This window comes from Rosa rugosa, chromosome 6 (assembly GCF_958449725.1).
Source record: "Rosa rugosa chromosome 6, drRosRugo1.1, whole genome shotgun sequence".
In the NCBI taxonomy this organism is placed as follows: domain Eukaryota; kingdom Viridiplantae; phylum Streptophyta; class Magnoliopsida; order Rosales; family Rosaceae; genus Rosa; species Rosa rugosa.
In genome coordinates, this window is record NC_084825.1 from 15,009,775 (window position 1) to 15,019,903 (window position 10,129).

At 36.1% G+C, this 10,129-nt stretch overlaps 2 long non-coding RNA genes across 8 annotated transcripts; both read right to left on the reverse strand.

The window, feature by feature from the left end:
• Nucleotides 1-1,534: 1,534 nt before the first annotated feature.
• On the reverse strand, nucleotides 1,535-2,758 carry LOC133717861 (uncharacterized). Its single transcript, XR_009849982.1, has 2 exons — nucleotides 2,394-2,758; nucleotides 1,535-1,807 (listed from the first exon to the last, which is right to left on the reverse strand). It is a non-coding gene; the product is annotated as an uncharacterized LOC133717861 (long non-coding RNA).
• A 1,332-nt stretch (nucleotides 2,759-4,090) lies between these two features.
• Nucleotides 4,091-10,129, reverse strand: LOC133717255 (uncharacterized). 7 transcript variants are annotated; one of them, XR_009849487.1, is made up of 8 exons: nucleotides 8,393-10,129; nucleotides 8,015-8,314; nucleotides 7,250-7,302; nucleotides 6,523-6,694; nucleotides 6,320-6,409; nucleotides 5,538-5,657; nucleotides 5,111-5,276; nucleotides 4,091-4,288 (listed from the first exon to the last, which is right to left on the reverse strand). It is a non-coding gene; the product is annotated as an uncharacterized LOC133717255 (long non-coding RNA). The 7 variants fall into 7 exon arrangements; XR_009849486.1 differs by lacking the exon at nucleotides 4,091-4,288 and adding an exon at nucleotides 4,670-4,916; XR_009849485.1 differs by lacking the exon at nucleotides 4,091-4,288 and having other exon boundaries at nucleotides 4,670-5,276; nucleotides 8,015-8,216.

Sequence of the window (10,129 nt, forward strand, 5' to 3'; positions counted from 1 at the left end):
TTCTTTCGTTTCTTGACGGTGAAGTAAGACTAAGCCCATTAGCTATTCAAAAAATGGTTGCCAAGTGATTAATAATTCAGGAATGTAAGTAATTATAAAACATGACCCACCCTTTCAAGCTACGTTAGAATTGAACCATACAACGCTATCCTAAAGCAACCTAAATGTAGCTACCCTAGGCTGAAGCTATATATCATTTATATCCCAAGCTATATATAGGAACCGTGTAAGGCTATCCAAAAACAACCTAAATGTAGCTGCCCTAGGATGAAGCTATATATATTGTGTTATAAGGCCCTTCTCGTGAGGGATCTTTTTTTTTTTTTTTACTATTTTAAGTGATCGCTTATTAGACTCACTTTTCAATCACTTATTCACATCTTGACCGTTCAGGTTTTAGGTCTATTTGAGTAGATCACATCTTGACCGTTCAGGTTTTAGGTCTATTTGAGTAGATCACCTCTGCAAATTTTCAGCCAAATTGATAATGGTTAAGACATTAATAACTGCGATTTACAATTATAAACATAAACGGTTCAGATTTTACAGATTTAGTTCGTCCATTTATTTAATCTATTTAGATACCTTAACGATCATCAATTTGGTTGAAAATTTGCAGAAGTGACCTATACATTAGGACCTAAAAACTACGGTCGAGATGTCAAAATGTGATCGAAAAGTGACTTTCACAAGAGATCCCTTAAAATGACCCAAAAAAAAAAATTTCCTTTAATGGAAGAGCCCTCTATCACTACATATCATTTATATCCCAAGCTATATTATATAGGCACGGCTGAGCCGAGCTGAAATGTCGGTAAGCCAATAAGTTGTCCCAATACGGTACGGGCCAGTTCAAAAATCAGTTGATTTAGCCCATTCGGCCCAAAATGCTAGCGTTGAAAATTTGTATGTACCGGTACTGCCACATTTTAGGTTCCAATGTAAATTGTTCAATTTTCCTCACTTTCTGTTAAATATCCACCTAGGCTCAACTTTCTGCCATTTTCAATCCCTTCAGGAATTTCCGGACAGAAGAAAACTCTCCTGGGCAATCTCATAACAAACAAAACAAATACATAATCTCCAACTCATGTGATTCATCAATTACACAAATTATGGTTATCAACGCAGTTCGGGCCGTCATCAAAAACAAAACAAAAAACGCAGTTCGAGAAATAGCACTAGAATGATGGATAGACCATTGCATCCTGCTAATGAGGCCAAGAACAACGAAACAGATCACAACATCTCAGGTCTAGATCAGATGGCCAACTAAAATATTAAAGGGCTAAATACTGTTTAGTCCCTGAACTTTGGCCGAAAAAACGCTTCAGTCCCTTGCCTTTTAATTTGACACGTTTACTCCTTGTTTTTTCAGTTTTACACCCAATAGGTCCATTGACAGAACCCGACCCAAGTTTCACCCCGAAACCCGGCCTCGAGCCTGCGGGGTCCACGTTAGGTGAAATCCTATCGAAAAATCGGCAGAACCTCCCCTAAAATGGACTACCCAAGAGTTTACAAAACCTGGACATGCTTTAAACTAACTCACACTCATAGATACATTCCAATATTTACATTCCAAGCGTATATATTACATTCAGGAAGTACGAATTCCACGTTAACCTCCATAAGATAACATATTCTCAAGCATTAACACTCTCTAAATTTAAAAGGGTTATCAGAGCAATTCTACATAACTAAGCCGATATCATACAAGGTAGGTTAAGTAATAACCTACGAACAAAACGGAAGCGCTGATTTCCAAGCCTCTAGTTCCTGGACGCGATCTCGGCCAATCTGAAATCTGGGCATTTGAAAACGAAGGGCCCAGGGGAAAACATTTAAAACCGTTAGAGTGAGTGGACAAAACTGAAACAAGTTATGAAACAATTAATTGAATGCTTCCCCATTTCTCTTGTTAACAAAACCAACATGCAGCGAGATTTCACAATGTTTCCAACCCATTTCTTTTCAAGAAAAACTCATTCGATGACTAGAAAGGACTGCTGTCTAGTCATCTCATGCCATCTGAGAGGGACTGCCACCCAGATGACGCATCGGTAGGGACTGCCAACCGGAATAGGAGGCGGTGGATAGAAGGGACTGCCAACTAACCATCTCATGCCATCTGGTAGGGACTGCCACCCAGATGACGCATCGGAAGGGACTGCCAACCGGAATATAGTCTGGAAGGGACTGCCAACCAGACTATTACCTAGAAGGGACTGCCAACTAGGTAATATAAGCATGCGCCAAAGATAAGCTCCTTGTCAACTGTTTTCTTTAAATTCTCCTCTTTTCACAAAGATCACAATTACTCAAATAGTATACAAATAAAAACTTAATACCATGCTGCATGCATTATTTAAATAAAATAAAAGTCCACTCACGGTGAGTCTCACAGCTAACCCTGCTGCCTGCCCGTGTCCTCCTCGCTCGAGGGATCAGTACGTCCTGCAACAACAACCAAATTCAAGTAGAAATGTCTGGAAAAAAAATCAAACAAGAACCCAAGAATTCGACAGTTACTGTTCACGGTACTATTCACAGTCTCAAACACCTTCAAATCTTCCTCCACCGATCAAAACGAGATAACTAGGTAGAGAAGGAGGAGAGGATCACGCCATGCCAAGCGGTTCGTCCTGGGGTGGCCGGACGGCGACGAAATCGCCGGAAAACCAGAAATGACGCAAAGGAGAAGAAAGGAGGAGGGGAAGGTCGGGTCTGTCCTTCCGTGGGCTGCTTTGACTTCTCTCTCCTCTATCCCAAAATAAAAAACTTATTTAAAAACCTTTACCAAGAATAGTAGTTTCCATTTTGGTAATAACTTTCCCGTAGAAAATCCGATTTAAACAAACTACGTGTCCACGAACTCGATTTTTCGTATACTACGGCATTCTCAAGGAAATTTCCTAATTTACCGGACTAAAGAAAAAGTCACTCTTCGATCAATAATGGTAAAATGTAACTAGTAAAAATTCCAAGGTACGGGGCATTACATCCATTCCGTTAAATTGTGCCATTAACTTCCTATTTTAAGGATAAAATTACTATCATAGCCCTGACTTTCTATTTCTTTAATTTTTTTAATTTTTTTTATTCTTCTCTTTTATTTTTTTAATTATTTTTATTCTTCTCTTTTATTTTTTAATTATTTTTATTCTTCCTTTTTTTTTTTTTCCTTTTGATTCATACCAATAAAATTACTATTATTTTAATTATTTTTATTCTTCTCTTTAATTTTTGTAATTATTGTTATCATTCACTTTAATTTGACACGTTTACTCCTTGTTTTTTCTATTATGAGTAATTTTATGGGGTGTTTGGGTGAACCGCAGAAGAAATTAATTTGCTGCTTGAGGCCAATAAAATTAGTCATAACTTTTAATATGACTTTTATTAATTTTTTTAATTATTTTTATTCTTCCCTTTAATTTTTTCTTTTGATTGGCACCAATAAAAGAGAAGAATTAAAATAACTAAAAAATATTAGTAATTTTATTGATGCGAATCAGAAGAAAAAATAAAAGAGAAGAATAAAAATAATTTAAAAAATTAATATAAGCCGTATTAAAAGTAATGACTAATTTTATTGGCATCAAGCAACAAATTAATCACTTCTCCGGCTCACCCAAACACCCAATAAAATTAGTCATAACAGAAGAAAAAAGGGAGGGACTCTAATAGTAATTTTTATCCTTAAAAGAGAAGAAAAATAATAGAGAAGAATAAAAATAATTTTAAAAAAATTAGTAATTTTATTAGTATGAATCAGAAGAAAAAAATAAAAGAGAAGAATAAAACAATTAAAAAATTAAAGAAAGAAAAAATTAAAGAGAATAATAAAAATAATTAAAAAAATTAAAGAGAATAATAAAAACAATTAAAAAAATTAAAGAAAGAGAAAGTCAGGGCTATGATAGTAATTTTATCCTTAAAATAGGAAGTTAACGGCACAATTTAACGGAGTGTAACGGAATGGACCTATTAGGTGTAAAACTGAAAAAATAAGGAGTAAACGTGTCAAATTAAAAGGCGAGGGACTGAAGTGTTTTTTCAACAAAAGTTCATAGATTAAACAGTATTTAGCCCAATATTAAAAAACCACCTTACTGTGATTTTATACTGTATTACATGATCTCATACAGACCAAAGAAAAACAGTAGAATTCAGTATGCCAACGATACACTCATCCACAACTCCATCTTTGCCACCAGGGGCACAAAGTGCAACTCTCAACAGTACACGACTTGATTCACTTACAAAAGTTCTGAGGCCATGTAACCTACAACAAACTCAAGCAAATGAATGTTATATTGTGATAATAAAACATTTAGTTCAGAACTAAACACTACAAAAAAGAATTCGATTGGCCACGGCGCAAAGCTGTCCCCAAAAGCCAAATTGCCGTCGCAAAAGACCAACGGTGACGGCTGCGACGGCAAAATTGCCGATGTCGTTGGTGGCGTCGCCATTGCTATTTGCGACGACAATTACGCCGTCGCATGAATTTTGGCCACGGTATTTACGCCGTCGCAAGGAAATTTTGCCGTAGCGAAAGGTCATTCGCGACGGGAACATTGCCGTCGCAAGGTGTGAATTATTAATAAAAAAAAATCTGGCATGCAAATTGCATGCAATAATATTTTAAATTTTTATTTGGGCAAAAAAGAAATAAATACATTAGATTAATTTTCAATATCAATTTAATACATATTCACCAATATTCAAATACATGAAATTCACAAAGTTAAAATACATGTAGTGTTAAGACCAATTCCTCACCAACCTAATCTCTTCTGCAAATCCATTACCAGCAACCCAAAGAGCCTTGCAACGATTATGTATCTCAGCCGAATTCAGCTAGATGCCAATCTGTTGTGTTCCTAAGTACCAAATGAGTTCACCTTCCTCTTAAAAGAAATGAAGGTCAGGCTAGAAGCATAATTAAGACATAAAGGTATGCCTAACTATTACAGCCTAGAAGTCATAATCTGTCATTGGACTATGACTGCTATTGAAGCTGTAAATGTGATTACATGTACAAGATCACCACTTTTGTGAAAAAATGTTCACTATGCACAAAGGGTTCAGCTCACAAACTCACCTTTCTACTTTAGAAAGAATGGAGTCATATGGCCTGAAACCCGCATTCGCCAGGTGATCCTACACCTCATGCCTACTTTGGAAGTATCTACATATAACTTTGTTTTGTCGATCTCCACAATCAGATGTGCATACATAACAGGTGAATGTGGAATGTCACTTCCTCTCTGCAAAACAAACGACACATGTTCAAAAGATAAGTGAAGCACCCATTTTAAGAGAGTAATAACAGAACCTATTCAATTTACAAGACATAAGTAATCAGTCACCTTGTGCTTCATGTAACTGATTAGAATTGAAGAGGTAATTGAAATCCATATACAAAAGTAACCAATTCAAGAAGCCAATAAAAACAGTACAACTAAATGATGCAAACATGTAAAAAAGATAAGTGAAGCACCCATTTTAAGAGAAGAAGTATTGCTCACAGGGTCAATGCCAACTCTCCCACCAGGGGCCAAAACATCATTCAGCCATTCAATAGTTGTAGGTACTCCGAGACTACTAGCTCGCATGAGAATCCAACTAGAGCTCAGCTACTTTTCAGCCTATATGATAAAGAGACAACAATAAGAAAAGGAAAGGAAATTCAGAAAAGCTTCATATTTTCATTCATATCCGATACTGAAGGGAAATACAGCATATAAGGTAGCTACTATTAGGGACCATTTCATTACAGCTGTACTCAACACGCGTCTAGGAGACTTGGGAAAATATCTAATTAACTATTCTACTGGGCTGCTAAGCCAAAAGGAAGGGCAACTGAGATGTTGAATATGTTAAGGTCTGATGAATGGTGCTAACATTATACTTCTGCATATTTCCATGAATATCAAAATAGAAAGTAATATATGTACTTAATGAAATTGTATTGATAGCCCGCATTGAAGAAATAGAGAGCTTAAAACCAAACATGAAAATGACAAATAAAAAGAGCAATGAACAAATACCAGAAAGAACATATAATAATCCAATATTCAAGAAAAAGAGAAGGAGAACGTACCAGGTATTATCTCTTATGTGAAACATCAAAAATTCAATGTTCAAAACTACATATAGCTACATATAAGCCAAACAATTCTTTTTTGTAGTGATAGCTTAACATAAAAATTGAAGAGTAATATGCTCCTTGATACAGAAAAAGTAAACAGAGCTGAACAAAAGTATGATTAAAATGAATGTTATATATTCAATTAATTAAAAAATTTACCTTCTGTAATCATATGTGCATTTTCATTTGGAGCTGCAATGATATCTTGGCTGTTACTCTCTGATGCTTCAGCAGTTTCTGGATGAGATACTATAACCAGAAATCAAACAACATCAATTAATTGATTTGTCCAAACAAACATCATTCTTTTATTAAAACTACTTATATAGATCAACATTTTGAAAAGCATAAAATAGACCTACCTCTTTTCCATCTACATGATATAATCTGATCAACACGATTACATGTAGTTCTTCTTGTAACAAAATCTTCACCATACGAAATTTGTTGAATTTTTTGTTCATTGTCACGATTTCCATCATCACTCTTCTAACAATCTTTTTGCTCCTCTCATTATAGTTTTTGGTGCCATCACTGCATTCAAATATATAATGTAGTTTAAATTTTAGATATTTATCCTTGGTAATAATAATCATAATCTGCAACTATCATCAACAAACACCAAACTTTCCCAGTTCACAACAATTATAATTATATATATACTTATGCTAGTGCTACGCCTGAAACAAAGTAGACAAAGAATTTTAGTAACTAATCATCAAGGGCTTGCAGGTACTCTTTCATTATTATGCCACTGCTATGCCTAAACTGAAATGGTTATCAAACATTATACATATATCTTCAAATTCAAAACACTATATATATATATATATATATATCTTGCTTTCTTAAGTAACCTAAACTGATAACCCAGCATTGTTCACTCTTAACAACTCAAGTTCTTCCAAAGAACACCATATTTCTACAACGGATATCAATTTCCAACAGATTCTGCAATTATTCATTAAGAATGACAAAAATAAGATAGAGAACTAAACTGGAAGAATACAAAATATAAACAATCAATTGAAAAGCCATAGTAGAAATTAATGAATCACTACAGGATAGTACCAATTGCACAAATTTCACCTTGTTCAACGAAGTTCTTCAATCTGTCGTCTTCTTTCTCTTAACTCAATGATCTACCATCAAAATCAGAAACCTTACATCAAATCCAAAGGAAAGGGAACTACTATATTACAGGCCTAGCACCTTTCACCTAGAGGATGGGTTGCAAAAGCATATACGTGAGTGTACATATGAGATTTTGTAGGTAACTAATTAAAGACCAAGTAAATAAAGCACACCTCTGCTACTCTTAGCATTCTTAAGCAATTCCAGCCAGAATAAACAGAAAGCAAATCTGATATTGAAATGTTGTACATATAGGATCCTTCTAGTTAGGTAATTCCAAAAGAATAAACATAGCTGCAATACAAAGAATTCATAACATATACTAGGCTACTTTATGTATATGGGTAAAGTACAAAAATTACAAATGCACATATTTCATGAAACAATTGAAACCAGACCTACCAGGATCAAGAACACCTACAAAATCTCGATAATACATCAAGTTATCTTATTCATTACACACGGTTCTATCAACTAAGACAATAAGGTATAGTTATCTCACTCATAATACACAGTTTTATCAACTAAACCCATAAGTTATCCTCACCCTGAAACATAACTGAACAAAACAGTTTACTCTCGATCCCCTAACTTGTCATTATAATACTACAAATCAATGAATCACAGAATACACTTTTCTTACTGTTACTGAACGAATGGGTTCCAAGTTGCAACAAACATCGATCCAAAGTAACAAAAGATGAGATTACAATGCCATACCTCATCAGTGTCGTCAAGGACAAAATGAAATGCCTTTAAAGGAGGGAATCGGTCCACCAGCCTTTGAAGTAGCTAAAGCCTACAGAAGAAGAGAAGCAGAAGCAGATATAAACCACAAATACCTTGTTATAATATCATGAATACCTTGGTTTATATAAACCATAGATATACGCGGTCCAGTCAGAGATTCCGGCCTTCCCGCCTCGGTGATTCGTCGTCGCCGCGTCGATATTCACAGTGACCCAAACAAATCAGAAGTAAATCGGTTGATGAAGAGCAACTAGCTATGTCTAGTTTGAGCTACAAATCCTAGCAATTTGTTAACGCAAATTGTAAACAAAATGTCATATATTAGAGCTAGAAGCATGAAGATGATACCTTGAAGAGATAGGTGAACTCGGGATCGTTGCAGCCGATTGGGGCTGCAGGTGGGTGAGGTGAAATGTATTAGATTAGGTTTTTGACATTGAGAGGAACGATTGGTTGGTAGATCTCCTGATAAACTCGATGGAGTTGACCTAAATCGGCTTATTTAGTTGTCGGTTGTATTCTGCTGGATTTGGTAAGATCTGGAGAGGAAAATAGCTCAAGGAGGTGATGGAAAGAGGAGGAGACGAGGAGGAGATCTGGGTAATCATCGAGGTATCAGATCGAGATGGAGTTATGGGCTCAAAGAACTGAAAGACGAAAGAGGGCGGAGTAGAGTTAATTAGGATAACGCGACGGCAAGTCTTTTGCAGTCGCTAATTGTTATTAGCTTGCGACGGCAAATTCTTGCCGAAGTAAACCATAGAGGCTGGCGACCACAACTAGCGACGGGAAATAATACGGTTGCATAACTTTTATACAATTGCGATGGTCAAGTTTTGCCATAGCAAAAGAGTAGGCTTTAGCGACAGCAATTGCACGCCGATGCAAATTGGTGAAGCGAATTGAATTCTTTTTTGTAGTGAAATGAGCAGCAAAGGATCAAACATTGATACAAGGAAAAGACTCAAGACTGACATTATTAGACACTACAAATGCAACAGATAGTGACACGACCACGAACATTTCTATTGAACAAAAGTTGATTTGGATGTTTGAATGGGAACTCATAATATTTGAAATAGTTTGCTGATATGATGCACGTAGTGCTATGAATTTGCATGTGATCCCTCAAAATATTATATAAAATCAAAAGCCTTCCAACAAACAGTGAATGTTAAGATTGACAGAGGATAGTACAACACACCATAGAATCAGTCACAACATCATTGTACTTTGTCATTCTCATACCTTCTCCTCAAAATTGATCTGGAATCCCGTCTATCTCTCTCAATCTCCTTATTTCCCCGTTGTTCCTCCAGTTTTCCATGTCATCTGTTTCTACGCTCCCCTTCATATCTTCTCCATGCCTTCTAGACTTACGCTCCTCTTCATTATGTTAGTTTCATGCCTTCTCCTCTCACTTGCTCTAGACTCCATCATATTTTGCTCTTCTGTAATCGATATGTCTATCCCTCTCAATATCCTCATTTGCCCCTTCTTCCTCTCTAGTACCACGCTTTCTATTTCCAAGTTCCTATTCCAGACCTTCCCTGGGCCTTCTATAATCATGATCCTCTTCATCTCTTTCATTTTTCCTTCCTTTTTGCAGTTCACTCTTGTTGTGCCTTCCACGTCCTCCACCCTCTTCAACCCTTGCAGGTCTCCTCCCAATATTAGTATCATCATCATTAGTATCATTCCTACCACTCCTTCTACTTTTTTCTGTTATTGCACCTCTACTTTTTCTGGATCTTTCATAGTCAGAAATAGAATCACTATCATACGATTTTATGCTTTTTCCACTTCTAACATTGTTGGCTTTCTCCACATCAAAATAATCTCGATCTACCCTGCGGCTGACCTTTGATTCCTTTGCTGCTCAACTTGGCTACTTCTTCTTTCCATTCCTTCTCCTTTCCGTTCTGCTGTCAAAGTCAGACTCATCCCCAGAGTCATGCCTTCTGTTTGGTTTCACATGTTGTTTGCCCTTTTCAGTTATGCTCTTTGGCAATTCTTCAGGATAACCAGAGACACCATCTGATTCATGCCTCCTACGAGGTTGTTTGGATTCTAGACTTCCTTTGT